The sequence below is a fragment of the Sminthopsis crassicaudata genome, chromosome 2 (assembly GCF_048593235.1).
Source record: "Sminthopsis crassicaudata isolate SCR6 chromosome 2, ASM4859323v1, whole genome shotgun sequence".
Taxonomy (NCBI): domain Eukaryota; kingdom Metazoa; phylum Chordata; class Mammalia; order Dasyuromorphia; family Dasyuridae; genus Sminthopsis; species Sminthopsis crassicaudata.
In genome coordinates, this window is record NC_133618.1 from 138,422,993 (window position 1) to 138,442,642 (window position 19,650).

General features: G+C 35.6%; 1 protein-coding gene across 16 annotated transcripts in view; it reads left to right on the forward strand.

Moving 5' to 3' along the window:
- Window positions 1-19,650, forward strand: part of CSGALNACT1 (chondroitin sulfate N-acetylgalactosaminyltransferase 1) — a 395,383-nt gene that overhangs the window by 339,673 nt on the left and 36,060 nt on the right. The gene's annotated exons all lie outside the window — the stretch shown is intronic.

The window sequence follows — 19,650 nt, forward strand, 5'->3', positions numbered from 1 at the left end:
CTCAGTCATAGCTAGGAAAGTTAAGAGGGATGTGCCCAGTCAGATCTTCTTCTTCTTAGCAAAGGGATGCAATCCCTTGACGTTAGCTCATTATGCTTTTTGAGAATCAAAAGAGAAACCAAAGGGAGTTGGCTGAGAATCCCGACTTAAATCTACTGCAAAGCTTTTCAACAAGGGCTTGTTGTGGACTGTCATGGTTTTATGCAGTAGCCCACAGATCGGCCTTCAGAAAAAAAGGTGTATGAATAAAGGTGTATGTTATGTTGTTCTTTTTCATAATTCCATAACTTCTGATAACTCCATTTGGAGTTTTCTTGGCAAAAATACTGGAGTGATTTGCATTCTCCAGATCGTTTTACTGATTCGAAAACTGAGGCAGACAGGATGAAATAATATCCCCAAGCATATCACAGCTAGGACATGCTGAAGCTATATTCCTGACTCCAGGCCTGGGGACTCTACTGCACCATCGACTTATCAAGTATGATATGTAATAAATAACAAAAGTTCATGAGTTTGGGCTATACTAGGATTGTAGAGTTAGGGCAAGAAGGCACTGCAGAGAACAACTAGTTCAACCCTCTCATTTTACAGATAAACACTCAGTATTTATATAACCTATTGTTATATAGACAATAAGCTAAATAGAATTTGAATACAGTTGTTCTGAGTGCATGGTAAGAGCTCTTGCATTTGTATTATACTGTTTGGAAGGAATTTTAAATCACTGAGGTATGGTGCTGGTTCTGGAAGGAAGGAAACAAGCATTTATTAAGCACCTCTTCTGTGGCAGGCATTTCACAAATATTATTTCATTTGATCCTAACAAGAACCCTGGGAGATAGTCATTGTTATTATCCCCATTTTATAGTTGAGGAAACTGAGGCAGATGGAGATTAAGGTACTTGCCTAAGGAGGCACAATTAATAAATAGTTGAGGTTAAATTTGAACTCAGAGTTTCCTGACTCCAAGACTAGTCCATCACTGCCTCTAGCTATCTCTACTTAAAGGCCTTTGAAGGATCTAATTAAATGGTAAGGAATGTTGCTTTAGTAGTTTTCTCTAGGGTTCTTGGGAATAATAATTAATGATAACAATTATATAATAATAGCATATTCATTAAATATAATAATTATGTAAAATAATAATAATAATAACAGGGCATATAAATGGCATGGTAAATGAAGCACCAGACCTGAGGTCAGGAAGACTCTTCTTCCTGAGTTTAAACTTAGTCTCAGACACTTCTTAACTATGGGACCTTGGGCAAGTCACTTAACCTTGTTTTCCTCAGTTTCCCCATTTTTAAAATGAGCTGAAGAAAGAAAATACTCTCCAGTATCTTTGCCAAGAAAATCCAAATGGGATTACAGAGAGCCAGACATGACTGAAAATGATTGAGCTTAAATCACAACAATTCTGTAAGGTAAATGCTATTATTTAACCCCATTTTACAGATAAAGAAATTAAGACAGATAGGTTGAGTGACTTGATCACATAGTTAATAAATGTCCCAGGCAAAATTTGATTTCAGATCTTCTTGACTGTAAGTCTTTCTATAGCCTAGTAGGAGCCTGTAAATGTCTGTGATAAGTTTAAGTCACACAGATAAGCTAAATTTGATGTAAGAGAAACACCAACTGTGATTGCTGAACAGCTATCAATCAGTAATATTTGAAAGATTAAAAAAAAAGTTGTGGGGAAATACTGTAGAACTGAATGAGGACAAATGTTTCATTCAGCAAGACTTAAATTCTAGGCAAAATTCTCAAGTTCATCATTATTTTATTTTTTATTCTGAACTTAAAGACCAAGTAAACTGAGTATTTCTATATATAAAGTAGAACAGAAAAAGGTATTGTTCATGAAACTGAGTATTTTATAATTAGATTGCTTTTCCTTTTAATAATATAAGAAATTTCACATGTAACTTTCAAAGTTGTGCTGTTGTTTTCCTTCTCACACTCCATTTCTTTCTTCCATGCATTTTCAAAAAATTCTTCAGTGTTCTCTTTTTTCTTCTTTTTCCTTCTTATTTTGTAGGAGGAGAGGGAACAACCCTGTGACTATTTCTTGCCCCACCTCTCCCTTTGCAAAAAAAAAAAAGAAAAGAAAAAGAAAACTCTTATGACAAATATGCACAAACAAAACTAAGTCCCACATTACCTATATAAATATGTGTATATATACCCATATAAATGATTGCACCTTGAGTCTATCACCTCTCAGTAAGTAGATGGGTAATATGTTTTAATATTAGTCTTCTGGAATCATGACTATTGAACACATTTGTAATTCTCCCTGCCCTTTACTTCCTACCCTGTCCAAAAAATAAATTAGACTGATAAATCAAAGGTATGCTGAGTTTGCAGTCTACCTAGATTTTTAGTAAAATATTTGGTAAACTCATGCTGTTCTTTGTAGTCTGGTGGCCAACATTAATACTTGACTGAAATCGCTCTCTTCACTTACCTATGTTCTCTTGATTGTCAAATCTAAAACCTTTTTCTCAATTTCCATTTTTCTAGACCTCTAGTGTTACTGTTTTGTATTTCTAGATACCCTCTTTGTGTTTTCCTCATTCCTATTAGACCTTTATGTCTCTGTTTTTTTCCCCTGGATCATCATCCATGTCACACCCCCTAATAGTACATCAAGGCTCCAACTTGGTCACTTGTTCTCTAAATTGTGTAGCCCAGAACTGAACAGAATCCTCCAGATGAGGAGGATTCTGTACCTTTCTTTAATGCAATCTAACATTCCATTAGCTATTTTGGCCACCATATCACAGTACTTGCAATATCAAACTAGAAATCAGGTCTCTTGCCTGTAAGCCAGGTGTTTTTCTCCAGTCCATTAAAAATCCTTCTTTAATGGAGTTCTGTAGGTATCAGTGTTAATCAGGCTTGCCTCTAGACAAGGGCAAATTGCAACAGAGCTAGCAAACTTTGGGCAATTGCCCTGTTTCCATAGCAGACCCTAAAGCTAATGGAGGATGAGTCCTTATAAGTGCTTGCCGTGCCCATCTCAGATCTGCCTCGTAGCAAAAAAGTAGAATGAGGACATAAATGTAGCCACTGAGAAGGAACACTGAGTAACAAAAATCAATGAAGCATAAATGGTCTGTGTGTGTCTCATTGATTTTTTTCCCCTGTTCTCTGAATTGTTAGGTTGGTCACTATTGGTCTCTTCATTTACTTTACTTTTTTTGCTCTCTCTCTGAATCTGCTGGCTGTCCTTCCTCTGTGATGCTGCTTTCAGAGGCATTTTCTAGCACAATTCATTAGCTGGGCTACCTTTGTCCTTAGAAAAACAAAGTGGGCATTCCCAAAGTGCGGGGCACCACATTTGAAGAATTTGAAGAAGGCAGTCTAATGTGCTGATCACTAAATTGGGAGCTAGGAAACTTGGGTTCAAATCTCAGCTATGCAATATATTAGTGGTTCTCAAAGTGTGATCCAGAAAATCCTAGGAGTCTCTGAAACCCTTTTAGAAAAGGGGCTCCAAGTTTAAAGTCAGTTGTTATCTCTAATATGGTAAACATCTATAAATATAACCCACATAAACACAGACTCTTTGGATAGAGACAATAATTTTTAATAATAAAAAGATACTGAGAACAAAAGTTTGAGAACTACTGCAATATGCTACTTTTGTTTTCCTTGGTCCTCATGAGTACCTATTTGCTCTTTTACCTTCTCTGAACTTTTTTTTTTTTAATGTGTTAGCCTAGGTAACTACTAAAATCCCTTCCAACTCAAAAAATCTTATGATCACAAATTGTTTGGATGCTCTGAAATATTTGGGATTGCTTTTTGGCTCCCTTAGTAGGAAAGACACTATAATTAATGTAGAGATCTGGGTTAATTGAAGATAGACTTCACATATAGAAGCTATATTTATTTAAATCAGGTATTTTGCCATGATTTCATCCCCTCTTTTAGTTTTTCTTACAATATTTCACCTCTATCCACGACATGAAAGTGCTAGCAAGGACCAACCTAGAGTATAGGAGTGGTTGTGGGTGGGGAGGGTCATCAAGTCAACAGGGGGAAAATGAAGCAGAAATCACTGCTTTCTTTTCACCCAATAACTTTCTCCCCCAGTGGTATGAGTTCTCTGTAAAGACAGGTGAAAATCATATGGCATATGCTGCCTTGGATATTATATTCTTTGTCTCTCTCATCCCTTCTTCCCTCTGTTTTCCAATTCTAGCTTTGAGAGCAGTAATCTAAACAACACTTATCATTCTTAGAATTATCTTAGAATAGTATCGTTCTTAGAAAGAACATGTTAGATCAGCCTATATTCATTGTGGCTCAAGTCATCATTCTTTCTGACTTTTCTGTTCCTACTGGCTATACTGCCCACATACATTATATATATACTCACCCACACGTCTCTGTATCTGTGTATATAAATCTATGTCAATATATAAACACATACACATATACATGTGTATATATCCCCTATTTGGATGTAAGCATGACTCTCTCTCTGTCTCTCTCTCCCTCCCTTTTCTTCCTACTCCTTCTTCCTTCTCCTTCCTCCTCCTCCTCCTCTTCCTTCTCTCTCTCTTTTCTCTCTCTACCTCCCTCCTTTCCTCTCTTTCTGTCTGTTTCTCTCTCCCTCCTTCCCTCTATGTCTCTATATCTGCCTCTTTTTCTCTCTCTCCCTCGCCCCTTTCCTCCCTTCCTCTGTCTCTCTTCTCCCTCCCTTCCTTCCTTCCTTCCTTCCTTCCTTCTTTCCTTCCTTCCTTCCTTCCTTCCTTCCTTCCTTCCTTCCTTCCTTCCTTCCTCCCTCCCTTCTTTCCTCCCTCCCTTCCTTCCTTCCTTCCTTCCTTCCTTCCTTCCTTCCTTCCTTCCTTCCTTCCTTCCTTCCTTCCTTCCTTCCTTCCTTCCTTCCTCCCTCCCTTCTTTCCTCCCTCCCTTCTTTCCTTCCTTCCTTCCTTCCTTCCTTCCTTCCTTCCTTCCTTCCTTCCTTCCTTCCTTCCTTCCTTCCTTCCTTCCTTCTTTTTGTCTTTCTGATGTCTTACCTTTCTCCCCTTCTTTGCTTTTTTTTATCTTTTTTCTTCCTTTCTTTCTGTTTTTCCTTTTTTTTCTCCCCTCTTCCCTATTTTTCTTTTCTTTCTTCTTTAACTAGGTAAGGTTCCAAGTTCTGTCACTGATCACTGAAGGTTAGATTTTTGAATGAATTTCTAGCTCACATTTTTGTAGTATTTTGAGCTTTATTAAAAGATAATTTTCTAATAATAGTTCCTATAAGACAAACAAAAAAAGTATTCATCTGTCTGTTTTATAGATGAGCAAACTGAGGCCCAAAGAAATAAAATGATGTGTCCATGGTCACAGCTAAAAAGCCAATGAAACCTAGGTCTTTTAGGTCCAAGGATTTATTCTACTATGCTATCTGGAGCCATAACGTGCATTTTAGCAAATTGAGCACTGGCAATATTAGATTCACATTGCCAGGTATAAAAACGGAAGGTAGATATATTAATCCAAAATCAGCAGGGTGGATAGAGAGCTATTTTTTGTAATAAGGAAGACCTCTACTTTCTCCTGCCTCAGATGCTTATATGCTATGTGAGTCTGGGCAAGTCACTTCAGTTCCATGTGCCTCAGTTTCTGTAGTTGTAAAATGAGACGATGTTACCTTTAACTCATAGGATAATTTTTTAAGGATCAAATAACATTCTTTGTAAAATGCTTTGCAAATTTCAAAGTGCCATAAGGATGTATAATTCATACTTAATTAAATGTGGCCTTCGTTTTCTTTGAGGAAGATCAGCTTAACATAAAATTCCATTTAACAAACTGGAGAGTGTCAAGCTAGAGTCAGGAAAATCTGAATTTAAATCTGACCTCAGACATTTACTAGTTGAGAAAATTACCTTAAGTCTGCCCAGCAATCTGACCCACCATTGCTTTTGGATAAAATGAAATGATATTTGTAAAGCACTTTGCAAACTTTAAAGCAATGTACAAAGGCCAATTATTTATTATTATTATTGTTATTGTCATGATTATCCAGAGGAAAGCAACAAGATTGTGAGAAAGAACTTAAAACCATACTGTGCAAGGTTCAACTGAAAGAACCGAGATTTTAGCCAGGAGAAAAAGCTTAGGAGAATGTCAGAGCCATAAAATCTTTCAGGTTTTAAAATTAATCCAATCTAAGAGGTACTAAAATTGGAGAAGTAAATTTTTTAAAATTTCTTTCTTTCTTTTTTTGGCTTTTAATTTTCCAAAGATATGCATAGTTTTCAACTTTTCCCCTTGCAAAACCTTGTGTTATGATTATTTTCTCCCTCCCTTTCTCCCACTCCCTCCCCTAGACAGAAAATAATCCAATATATGTTAAACATGTGCAATTCTATACATATTTCCACAATTATCATGGTGCACAAGAAAAATCAGTCAAAAAGAAAAAAATGATAAAGAAAACAAAAAGCAAGCAAGCAAACAACAACAAAAAAGGTGCAAATGCTATGTTGTGATCCACAGTCAGTCCCCATAGTTCTCCTTCTGGATGCAAATGGCTCTCTCCCCTTCACAAGTCTATTGGATTTGACCTCAATCACCTTATGGTTGAAAAGTATCTTGTCCATCAGAGTTTATTATCACATAATCTTGTTGCTGTGTACAATGTTCTCTTGGTTCTACTCACTTCATTCATCATCCGTTCATGTAAGTCTCTCCAGGGTTCTCTGAAACCATCATATACCATAACTTATTCATCCATTCTCCAACTGATACATTTATTCAGTTTCTCCAGTTCCTTACCACTACAAAAAGGGCTGCTACAAACATTTTTGCATGTTTTCCTTTTTTCATGATCTCTTTGGGGTACAGGCCTAGTAGAGACACTGCTGGATCAAAGAGCATGCACACTTTGGTAGCCCTTTGGGCATAGTTCCAAACTGCTCTCTAGAATGATTGAATCAGTTCACAATTTCACCAACAATGTATTAGTGTCCCAGTTTTCCCACATCCCTCCATTTATTTTTCAAATTTATTTATCTTTTCAAATTTATTTTTATTAAAGCTTTTTTATTTTCATTTTCAAACATATGCATAGATAATTTTTAACTTTCATCCTTGAAAAACCTTGTGTTCCATTTTTTTTCCCTCCTTTCTCCTTACACCACCTCAGACAGGAGATAATCCAATATATGCCAAGCTGGAGTCTCTGGATTTATCAAACATTAGATTACTATAGTTATTGATTATTTTGTCTTGTGAACCTAATCTATTCCACTAATCAACTATTCTATTTCTTAGCCAGCACCAAAACCCTCAAATAGTTTTGATGATCACTGCTTTATAATATAGTTTTATGTCTGGTAGGCTACCTTTGTTTGCATTTTTTTCATTAATCCCCTTGAAATTCTGAACCTGTTGTTCTTCCAAATGAACTTTGTTATTATATTTCTAACTCTGTAATTTTTTGACAGTTTGATTGGCATGGCACTGAATAAGTAGATTAATTTAGTTAGAATTTTCATTTTTATTATATTAGCTTAGCCTACCTATGCACACTTGATAATCCTCCAGTTGTTTAGATCTGACTTTGTGTGGGAAGTTGTGTTCATATAGTGCCTGACTTTGCTTTGGCAGGTAGATTCCCAAATATTTTATATTATCTACATTTATTTAAATGAGATTTCTCTTTGTATTTCTTGCTGCTGGACTTTGTTGGTAACATATAGAAATTCTGATGATTTATGTGTATTTATGTTGTATCTGTGACTTTGCTAAAATTGTTATTTGTTTCTAGTAGTTTTTTAGTTGATTATAATTATCATCATATTATCTTACAAAGAGTGATAATCTTGTTTCCTTGTTATCTACTCTAATTCTTTTATTTTTTTTCTTCTCATTGCTAAAGCTAACATTTCTAATACAATATTGACTAATAATGGTGATAGTGGGTAACCTTGTTTCACCCCTGATTTTAATAGCAATGGCTCTGGTTTATCCCCATTACATATGATATTTGCTGATGATTTTAAAAAGATGCTGCTGATTATTTTAAGGAAAAGTCCACTTATTCCTATGGTCTTTAGTGTTTTTAATAGGAATGGGTGTTGGATTTTGTCAAATGCTTTTTCTGCTTCAAATATTGAGATAATCATACTAGTTCTGTTAGTTTGCCTATTGATATAGTCAATTATGCTAATAGCTTTCCTAATATTGAACCAGCCCTGCATTTCTGTTATACATCCTACTTAATCATGGTGCATTATTCTGGTGATAAAGAAATAGATTTTTAAGTTATAAATCAAGGGAGGAACTTCTCAGTAATCTGTCATTTAGCAATTGTAGAGAGTTCCTTGGATGTTTTCAGAAGGAGCTGAATGGTCATCTGTCGAGCTGTCCTGGAGGACATTGAGTCATCAGGCAGGCTAGGTGTAAAACAATGTCATTTCTAAGGTCCTTATCACCTTGCAAACATTGTAATAAATACAAATTAAATAACCCTCTAACACCATATACTCCAATTCTGTGTAGCCCATGTTTCTTCATTTCTTGGAAATGAAGAGAATGGACGGTAACTCAGCTTTTCTAGCCACTGAGTCAGATTTACAGTGACAGGAGTGACTAACAACCTATCCTTCCTTGTTAACTTTCCCCAATTCTTCTCTCTCAAATTTCCCAGTAATTCTGCAGAACCTCTCCAAGGAGGGAAAGAATAAACATAATCTGTTCAGGAAAGTGCTTTGTAAATAATAAAATGCTGTTGAAATTTGGAATAAAATTAGTCTTATTTTTTTGAATTAAAATTTATTTTATTTTAATGAAGGATCCATCCCCTCCCCCTTCTAAATTCCCTTACCTTTTAACAGCTTTCCAAAACTAGTTGTGGAGCTATAGTTCTTATTCTGGGATCTGTTTAGGACAATGGATAAATTTCAGGAGATCCATGAGCTTGGATGAGGAAAAAATACAGCCTTATTTTCTAAAAAAACTTACTTCTCTCCCCTTCTCTTCTTCCCTTAGAGAGGCAAGAAACACAAAATTTCTATTAAAATATTCAAACAAAACAAATTTTTGTATTAACTGTCCAAAAAATTTATTATTTTCTCTGTGCTGTGAGTCTATGACCTCTCTATCAAGAGGCTGTTCTAGTGGGTTAGGCTATTTGCAAATATTTTTATATGCTATTTACATAGTTGAGCAGCTGAGTGCCATAGTGGATAGAGTGTTAGGTATGAAGGCAGATAGACTTCTTTTCATGAGTTCAAATTTAAACAATATCTCTGCTAAGAAAATCCCAAATGGGGTCACAAAGAATCAGACACAAGTGAAATAACTCAACAACAACATTTATGTAGTTGTGTGTTGTCTCCACTGGTAGATTACAAGGTTTTTGGAGGAAGTGTGTGGTACCTAGTAGTAAAGTAGTAACTTTAAATGTTATTTGATTGATTGCCTCAAAGAGTGGCTAGGAAATTCCTAATGAGCTTCTACTTTTGGTTTCTGTGCTGATTGCCAACTGAATGTTGCTAGCTCAAGTAGACAGAACTGTCTTTCACATAAAAATCTCCGGGGCAGCATTGACTTTTACTACTGTGCTATTGATGGGCCATTGGTACTTTGGTTAAATTATTTTTCATATAGACATTAAAATGAAAAATAAAGACTTGGCTTCTGGATAGGAAGTATATCAACTTGAAAATGATTATAACTGACTTTATAGCTTTTGATAAAGTTCAAGCTTTGCACAGTCCATTATTTAACACCCAAATCATGTTTCCCCTAAACCAACAAATGCTATATTCCCTTTATTCTATAAATATTCCATATTTGTTTCCCTCAGAAATTTTCCCTGAGAAAAATAATCTAAGCTCTGGCACACTACAAAGCCCTGCATTTCATCTCTGGGTTAATTATCTTAAAACTCCACTTGGATCATGTCACTTTTCCTCATTATTAGTTTTCCAATCATGACCAATTGACTATTGATTTTCCTCCACAACAGATCTAGAATATTATTCATTTTTTCATCCTAACATGACCATTCTCTAATTCATCCTCTTCACAGCTATGAATATAATCTTCTTAAAAGCACTGGTCTGACCATACCATACACTAGCTTAAGGATCTTCAATGGCTCCTTATGACATTTTAAAGCCCTTCACAATATAATTCTAGTCTATGTCCTTTTCCATATTTATCTCATACATCCTTTCAACCAAATGACTCACAGTTTTTCAAACTTGGTATTCTATCTTCAGCCCTTTTCCAGAATGTTTTCCCATGCTTGGAAAGCATTTCTTCCTTACCTCTATCCCTTATAATTCCTAGCTTCTTTCAGGAATAAGCTCACATATAAAATTTTATCGGAACCCTTTCTTGATTCCTTTAATTATTAATATTCTCTCTTCCTTCATATTTCATACATAACACAGCAATAAATGTGTATAATGTGATACTTTTATGTGTATATATTTTATATATGTATATTTATATATAAATGATCTATTTATATATGTGTGAGTATATGTATGTTTGAGGGCAGATTCTATTTTTTGTGTTGTCATTTCCTCAGCACTTGGCATTGTTACATACCCTTAATAAATGCTTATTTAGCTTAGCTTGAATTTAATGGATTTCCTCTGTTAACTGGATTAAGTCCAAATCCCTTAGTTCATATCCAAGATGCTGTACAATCTGGCTAATGGTTTGTCATTTCCTTCTTTAGCTCTTTTTACAGATGAAGAAACTGAGGCAAGCTGGATTAAGTGACTTGTCCAGGGTCATACAGCTAGTAAGTGTCTGAGGCCAGACATTTTAAATTGTAACTTGAATTCTAAGTTCTAGTTCTAAACTACATTCCAAACTTGAAACTGTCAGGCTCATTCTCATCTCCATTTAATTCATTTTCAAAAAATGAATGCTTACTGTGTGCAAAATTGTATCCTAGACACTAAAGAGAATACAAAGATAGAGAAGATACACAAAACAAATTGCAAAGAATGTATAATGTGAATTAATAGAGAGGAAGAAGAGTATGCTTTTGGACTAGGTGGTATCTCTCTAAACTTTTATATCAGGGATTCTAAGCTTGGGGTCCAAAGATCTTCCCCATAATACCATGAATCTATGGATATATTACAGGGAGTCTGTGAACTTGGATAGGAAAAAAATTATTTCTTTAGTCTCACTAAACTCTAATTGAAACAGCATTTCTTTCAATTATTTAAAAATGCTACTCTGAGAATAGGTAGATAGACTGCAATAGACTATCATAGGATCCACAAAATAGGTTTAAAAACCCATGCCCTATATGCAACCTCAACTACAACCTTACTGGTGTGCCTGCTTTGGGGGGTATTTTAAGAAAAATTCTGCTTTTGCATTGTTGTTAACCCTATTTTCATCCCTAGGCCCCAAAGTGCCTGATTCTCTGCTTAGCTGAGTGCTCTTTGTTTTTAAAGTCCTTCCTCTTTAAGGGAGCCTTTTCTGCAAGCCCTGGCTGATAGCACTGTCCCACTTTTGTATATCTATCATACTCACTGTTAATACCACTCATTTAATGCTATATATATCAGCTAGGTGGTATCGTGATTAGAATTCCAGGTCTGAGAAACTAGGCATTGACTCACACTTAACACTGTACACCAAAATCAGGTCAAAATGAGTTCATGACCTAGACATAAAGAATGAGATTATAAATAAATTAGAGGAACATAGGATAGTTTACCTCTCAGACCTGTGGAAGAGGATGAATTTAGGTCCAAAGAAGAACTAGAGATCATTATTGATCACAAAATAGAAAATTTTCATTATATCAAATTGAAAAGTTTTTGTACAAACAAAACTAATGCAAATAAGATTGGAAGGGAAATAATAAACTGGGAAAACATTTTTACAGACAAAGGTTCTGATAAAGGCCTCATTTCCAAAATATACAGAGAATTGACTCTAATTTATAAGAAATCAAGCCATTCTCCAATTGATAAATGGTCAAAGGATATGAACAGAGAATTCTCAGACGAAGAAATTGAAACTATTTCTAGCCATATGAAAAGATGCTCCAAGTCATTATTAATCAGAGAAATGCAAATTAAGACAACTCTGAGATACCACTACACACCTGTCAGATTGGCTAGAATGACAGGGAAGGATAATGTGCAATGTTAGAAGGGATGTGGGAAAAAAGGGACACTGATACATTGTTGCTGAAATTATGAATACATCCAGCCTTCTGGAGAGCAATATGGAACTATGCTCAAAAAATTATCAAACTTTGCATACTCTTTGATCCAGTAGTGCTACTACTGAGCTTATATCCCAAAGAGATCTTAAAGAAGGAAAAGGGACCTGTATGTCCAAGAATGTTTGTGGCAGCCCTTTTTGTAGTGGCTAGAAACTGGAAACTGAGTGGATGCCCATCAATTGAAGAATGGCTGAATAATATTATGAATTAATACTATGGAATATTATTGTTCTGTAAGAAATGATGCTGAGTGAAATGAGCAGGACCAGGAGATCATTATATACTTCAACAACAATACTATATGATGATCAATTCTGATGTGTAAAAGTCCGGAATTGTAAAGGTCCAGTCGTCTCTAAGTTGTCCTTGGGGACTGCCGTCTCAACTCAGTCCCAGACTAGACTACTCTCCACACCCAATGCTGCCCTCTTTTATCCTCGAAGAGATTGTAGTGAGACCTTAATAGGGCTTGTGAGAAACACTTCAACCAATGAACTTGCTCCCTCAGAATTCCAAAGGTGTAAACTTCCTTTAAAGGCCTAAACCAAAGGTGTGAATTCTGAGCCAGAGAACTGTCCAGACAACCTGAGTTCTCACCTTGTAATCCTAATACTGATGGACGTGGCCCTCTTCAACAATGAGATGAATCAAATCAGTTCCAGTAGAGCAGTAATGAATTGAACCAGTTATGCCCAGCAAAAGAACTCTGGGAGATGACTATGAACCACTACATAGAATTCACAATCCCTATATTTTTGTCCGCCTGCATTTTGGATTTCCTTCACAGGCTAATTGTACACTGTTTCAAAGTCCGATTCTTTTTGTAAGGCAAAACAACTATTTGGACATATACACATATGTTATATTTAATTTATACTTTAACATATTTAACCTATATTGGTCAACCTGTCATCGAGGAGGGGGGGAAGGAAGGGAAAAATTAGAACAAAAGGTTTGGCTATTGTCAATGCTGTTAAAATTACTCATGCTTGTATCTGGTAAATAAAAACTATTAAAAAAATAAATAAAATCATTTCAGGTCTTTAGACCCACATAAATGAAAAAAAAAAAAAAAAAAAAAAAAAGAATTCCAAGCCTGGAGTCAGGAAGACTGCCCTTCCTGAATTCAGATCTGGCCTCAGACTCTTACTAGCTGTGTGATCCTGGACAAGTCACTTAATCCTGCTTGCCTCAGTTTCCTCATCTGTAAAATGAGCTGAAGAAGGAACTGCTATTTTGTCAGGAAAATATTTTGCCAAGAAAATTCCAAATGAGGTCACAAGAAGTTGAACATGACTGAAAAATGATTAAACAATAAATATGTATATGCATGTATGTGTATATATGTGTGTGCATATGTGTACACATATGTATATATGTATATCTATGTAAATATATAAATACATGTATCACAATATATACACTCTATTCTGGGCTATTATTTTAATTTTTGCATGTGTTTGACTTTTGAACTAGATGTTCTCTAAAATCTCTTCTAGCTCTACTCTCCATAGAATTTTAACTAAATATATTAGTATCAATATAGGTTACTATATTGCACATTGTATAGGTTGATTATGAATTAAATAATTTACTTAAAATCAAAGTTAAAAATTAAAAGTTAAATTAAATTAATTAAAATTAGATGAGCTCTAAGCAAAATTAAAGTTTGGCCTAAAATAATGCTCTACACATATATGAAAAGGATTTAGTTTATTGAATTAAGCATCTTCGGGATATTTCTGAATAATAGTACCAATTGTGGACTATAGTTGGGTTTTATAAAATGCAGATACAAAAAGATTGTGGCTTATATTCAGATTAATATGTTAGAATAACTGGAGCAATATTTGTGTATGCCTTGGGATGAACTCAAATTTATGTGTTGTTGGTGCTCAGAAATGCTTATTGATGTCAGTGTCAATGCTTGTGAATGCTCCATCTATGTGAGTTGGTAGTTCTTTGGTTTTACTTTTTGTTGGCGTGTTTATATAATGTTCTTTGTCTCTTATGTTAGGGGGCAAGTGGATAGATCTGGGTTCAAATCCAGCCTTAAATATCCTAGTTGTGTGACCTTGGACAAGTTACTTAATTTCTGCCTGCCTTAGTTTTCTCATCTGTAAAGTGGGGATAATAAGAACATCTACCTTTTAAACTTGTTGTGAGGATAAAATCACCTAAAAAATAAAATTAATTGGCAGCTATATGGCACAGTGGATAGAATGCTGGCTCTGAAGTCAGGAGAACCTGAGTTCAAATGTGGCCTCAGATACTTAATACTTCCTAGCTGTGTGACCCTGAGCAAGTCACTTAACCCTAATTGTCTCAGCAAAAAATAAAAAATAAAAGGTTTGCACATTTTAAAATGCTATCTAAATGATGACTATTATTTTTATCATATTTTCTTCCTCATTCTGATGTCTGTCCTTTGTGGAAAACGCAGAGCCTGTCAGCTCTGTATATCATGACATTTGCCTACACGGGAATGTAAATGTTGGCTGAATGTGAGCTTTGAACTTGGACCTCCTGATGGGTATCTTTTGGAGAGCACTAAATTGTGTTATATTTTTGTGGTCAAGCTATCATGGCTTTTGTTTTAAGAATATACAGAAAATCTATTTTTGTGGTTAGCAGGCCTTGCCATTTACTTTCTCCTTCCCCAGGTGTTTATTCCAATTACTTCAGCAGAACTTTGTATTTCAATTCATTATTATAGGCAATAACCCAAATTAGCTTCCCTGCACTGGATTCTGATTTCCTTAGAGTTTATGCCATGGGATCATAGGGAGAAACCAGACTTAGGGCATAGTTGGGCCATTTTTTTTTAATTTAAAAAACATTTTTTTAAGCATGGACTTCTTAGAATGGTAATGTTTTGTTGTTCAGTCATTTCAGTAGTGTCTGACTCTTTTTGGCTCCTTTTGGAGTCTTCTAGGCAAAAATACTGGAATTGATTTGCCCTTTCCTTCTCCAGCATTTTACAGAGGAGGAAACTGAGGCAAACAGCATTAAATAACTTGTTCAGAGTCACATAGCTACTGAGTCTATTATGCCAGTTTTGCTTTTGGGAAAATGAGTCTTTCTGACTCCAGGCCCGACTTTAGATCCAATGGGCCATCTAACTGCCCGAGATGATGGTATTACAAGCAACAAACAAAGGAAAAATGGAGTCTACGAAATGATTTATCAGCTAATTACATCCTCTATATTAATAATTTGTCTTTGTCCAGACATGGACTTAAAAAAAGCATTATTTTTCTGGGCCCTGATCTGTGCACCTGTGAGGCACAGACAAGAAAGAGTTTGTGGCTGCTGCTGGTGAGGAAGGAAGCCTTCCCAGTGGGCATCAGGTTGTCAGCATCTTCTGGGCCACAGTGTTCATCATTATTTCATACCTTTTTTGATGTACTTTGGTTAACAAATCTCACAGGAAGTTCCCATCTGTTTATCCAAGAACAAAACTTGCAGAAAGGTTTACTTCAGGAATATTATGTTTACAAAGGGGTCACCTCACCCCTTTTGGCTGAGGAATAGATAGAATCAGTTTGTGATGGGATCTTATCTGAAACAAGGTTTATGAAACATGAGGTGATTAATCTTTTCTCAGGCAAATGAGAGCTTGTAGGACACACTGACCACTCATACAGAGGAGAGCTTTTCAGAAAGCAAAGTGGGATTTGGACTAAAACCTTGGATATCCTAAGGCTACAAGTCTTGCTGCTACCTAACCATGACTATTTTTAGAGAAAGGAGATAAGATTCCTTTGTGTCTGAACCACTGACCTAGAGACAATTTAATGTAAGAGAAATACCGTGAGATCTAAAGTTAGAACACTTAAATTTGAATTCTGGTTCTGACACTTCCTACATATATGACCGTGGCATTTACCATTTTGAGACTAATTTTGTCAGATTGAAATTCTTGAACTACCCTTCATCCCTCTAAGGTATGTTGTAAAAACACTGAAATCTATAAGAAAATTTATGTCGATATAAGTTACTATTAAGATCAAATTAAAACTATGATCTGGATACTGGATACAGTCATTGCATTTTGAATGGATTGCCGTCTGCTTCTTTGGGGATATAATGTGGAGGAAGATGATTTTTTCAGTCTTCTCTCCATCATCAAAATCATTATCATCATCACCCATGCCCAAAATACTTATTAAGCACCTAATGGAATGAGATAATTACTGTATATAGAATTAGAATCATTATAACCAATAACCCAAATTAACTTCCCTATACCTGATTTTTATTCCTAATGGTTTATACCCTGGGATCACAGGTGGAACCAGGAAATAGGACATGCCCTCCAAAACACTGATTTCTAACACATTTTTCCCCCTCTGTTATCTCATGTATCTCTAGTGATTTCAAAAGGAAAGTTTTGAAATTCTCATACTGGCTCTAGAGTTAGGAAGACCTGAAGTCAAATGCAGCTCAGAGACCTGCTAGCTCTGTGAACCTGGGCAAGTTGCTTAACTGGTATCTAACTCAGTTTCTGCAAGTGTAAAGTGGTAATAAAAATAATAGCACCTCCTTCTCAGGATTGCTGTGAAGATCAAATGATATAATGTTTATAAAGTGTTTAGCATAGTACCTGGCATATTAGTACATGCTTTATTAATGCTAGCTAACATTATTATTATTATTAATTTTAATTATTATTTGCCTTAACTTAAAGAAAGTGTCAAGCCTCAAATCAGGATATCTTTCCCTATCTTTTTTTGTATCCTGACCAGTCCGTCTATGAGTTGATAGTTAGCAGGTTCATCGGAGATTGTCTAGTCTAATCCAGGCCTCTACAATATCCCAGATAACATAGCTTCTGTCTCTTTCATGAGGTCTTTCCTGACCTCTTCCTCTCAAATTTATCTCTCCCTTCTCAACTTTCTCATAGCACTTTGTCCAGACCTCTCTCCATATTTCTTATATTCTACCACATATCATTATTATTTGTAACCCCCATCTTAGTCAAAATGAAAGCTTCTCTCCATCCCTATACCCCAAATTTAATTTATATGCTCTCTAAAAGTAGGATCTAGGATGGCTCAGTGGCTAGAGCACCAGCCCTGAAGTCAAGAGGACCTGAGTTTAAATCTGGTCTCAGATACTTTAACACTTCTTAACTGACCCTGGACAAGTTACTTAACCCCAGTTGCCTCAGCACAAAAAAAAAAAAAAAAAAAAAAAAAAAAAAAAAAAAAAGTGGGGTCTGTGTCAGGTATTTCTTCTATACATCCAACACAAAACCCAGATCCTGAACATACTCCTGGATACATGTTTGCTGAATTGAATGTGAACTCCTATGCAATTACAATTCTCATTTTTTCTTGCCTTTTTTTAGTGCAGATAGAAATGGTCCTAGTGAGTGTCACTATCATGCTACCATTCTTTTATATTTATATTCAATGGATTTGTGTTTACGTAGATTAAAAGCACACCCTTTTTTTGTAATTGAATATCAACTATGGCATCCCTGAAAATGTCTTTGGAATAGCTCCAGTAGCAAAGAGAATGAGAAGAATTCTGCGTATCTTATCCTCTTTCTAAATAATTTTAATTTCCTATCTATTTAATACAATTATAGTAGGGTTATTAAGCAGGGTTCCTATTAACAATGATTAATGATGATTATTATGACTCTCATTATCATCATTCTTTTGTTTGATGGAGTTCAGACAGAAATGACCCTGGGACAAAGTATTATCTTAATATTCTTTTATTTCTAATGTTCTACATGGTATTGCTGAGGTGGATCAAATACCTGCATTTTGTGGTTGAATCTATTAGATTGTTATTCATTGAAAGCGTCCTTAGTACAATTTTAGGAGCAAACAGGAATAACAAGGATAGTAAAATATTGCTAACTCTTCAGTTGCCAATTCATATTTATCATCATCATCATCATCTTCATCATCATCATCTTCATCATCATCAATGAACATTTTTAAAGACCCATTACGTGCCAATCAGTGTGCTAAGTTCTATGAAAAAAGGCAAGAACATGACCCCATCTCAAAGATCTTGGATTCTAGTTGCAGAAAACATGAAAATAATTACATACAATTCATATAAAATTTAATTGGAGGATATCTCTGAGGAAAAGCTACAGTGGAGAGGGGTTGTACAGAGTGGGAAATGCTTCTTATCAAAGCTGAGATTTTGGCGGAGGTGAGAAGTAAGCAGAGAATCCAGGTGGTGGGAGTGAGGGAATAATCAATGAAAAGGTTGCAGAATCAGATGATGGAGTATTGTTTTCAAAGAGCAGCAAAAATAACATAGTGTGTCTAAAACATAAGAGCTTAAGGAGGGCATTAAAATATAACAATATTGGAAATATAGGAAAAGGTAGATTGTGAAGAGCTTTAAAAGCCTAAGAAAGGGATCTTGAAAGTAACAAGGAGTTACTGGAATTTATTGAATAGGCGGTAGCATGTGACATGGTCAGTTCTGTCCTTTAGAGAGAATCCCCTGGTAGCTAGGAGCCCTTCTCCCTCCTTATAATTGTACCAAAAAATATCAATTCTAGCTGTGCAAACTCTGCAATGACAGAGGGGCACTTGCCTCTTCATCTGTCGGTTGTCTCCTAAGTATAAAGTACTCTGCTCATTCAGCTGGGGAAAAGTAGAGAGTCAAGTACTTGTTCTAGAGCATGCCCTTACTCAAAACTGTATCCACAGCACCAAAAACATCCCCCAAAGGCATTATTACAATAATTTGAAACAAATTTCCAAGATGCACAATGAATGATTTAGATTAACTAGTAACTAAAAAATGCCTGTAAAAGCACTATTGCTGAAATGAGAATTTTAAGCTAGATGTGGAGGAGCCATGAACTAGTCATTTTTGTGTCTTCAGTGACTGACAGTGTGCTAAATGTTGGGAATCCAAATACAAGCAGAAATAAAGTCTCCTCAAAGAATTTATATTCTAATGGGGGAGGGGGAGATCACTAGGATTTAGGATGTGAGAGTTATGGTGTAGTTGGGAGTGGCAAAGAAGGATTCTAGCCCTGAGGCTTGATGGAGAAGGAACCCTGAAGAGACTGGAGTGGAACTCAGAGAGGAATGTCAGAATGAATATAACTGACCTGGGAACGTTCCTTAAAATGGAGGTTTGTATAGTCTCTTGCCACTGCCTCCAACTAGAATACTTTCCCTCATCTATTGTATTTGCCATTGAAGGATGCTTCAAGATAGCTCAAGTGATGACCCGAAGAAAGCAATCTCTTCAGCCACTGAAATACCACAGTCTCTTGTTTTTGTCATAATGGAAAAAAACAACAGATTTGATAGTCAGCAGACTGAGTATGAATCCCATCTTTACCACTTAACTTTGTAGCAATAGGAAATTATTTCTCCTCTCTGAAAATCAGTTTCATTATATGTAAAATGGAGGAAAGAAAATAAGACTTG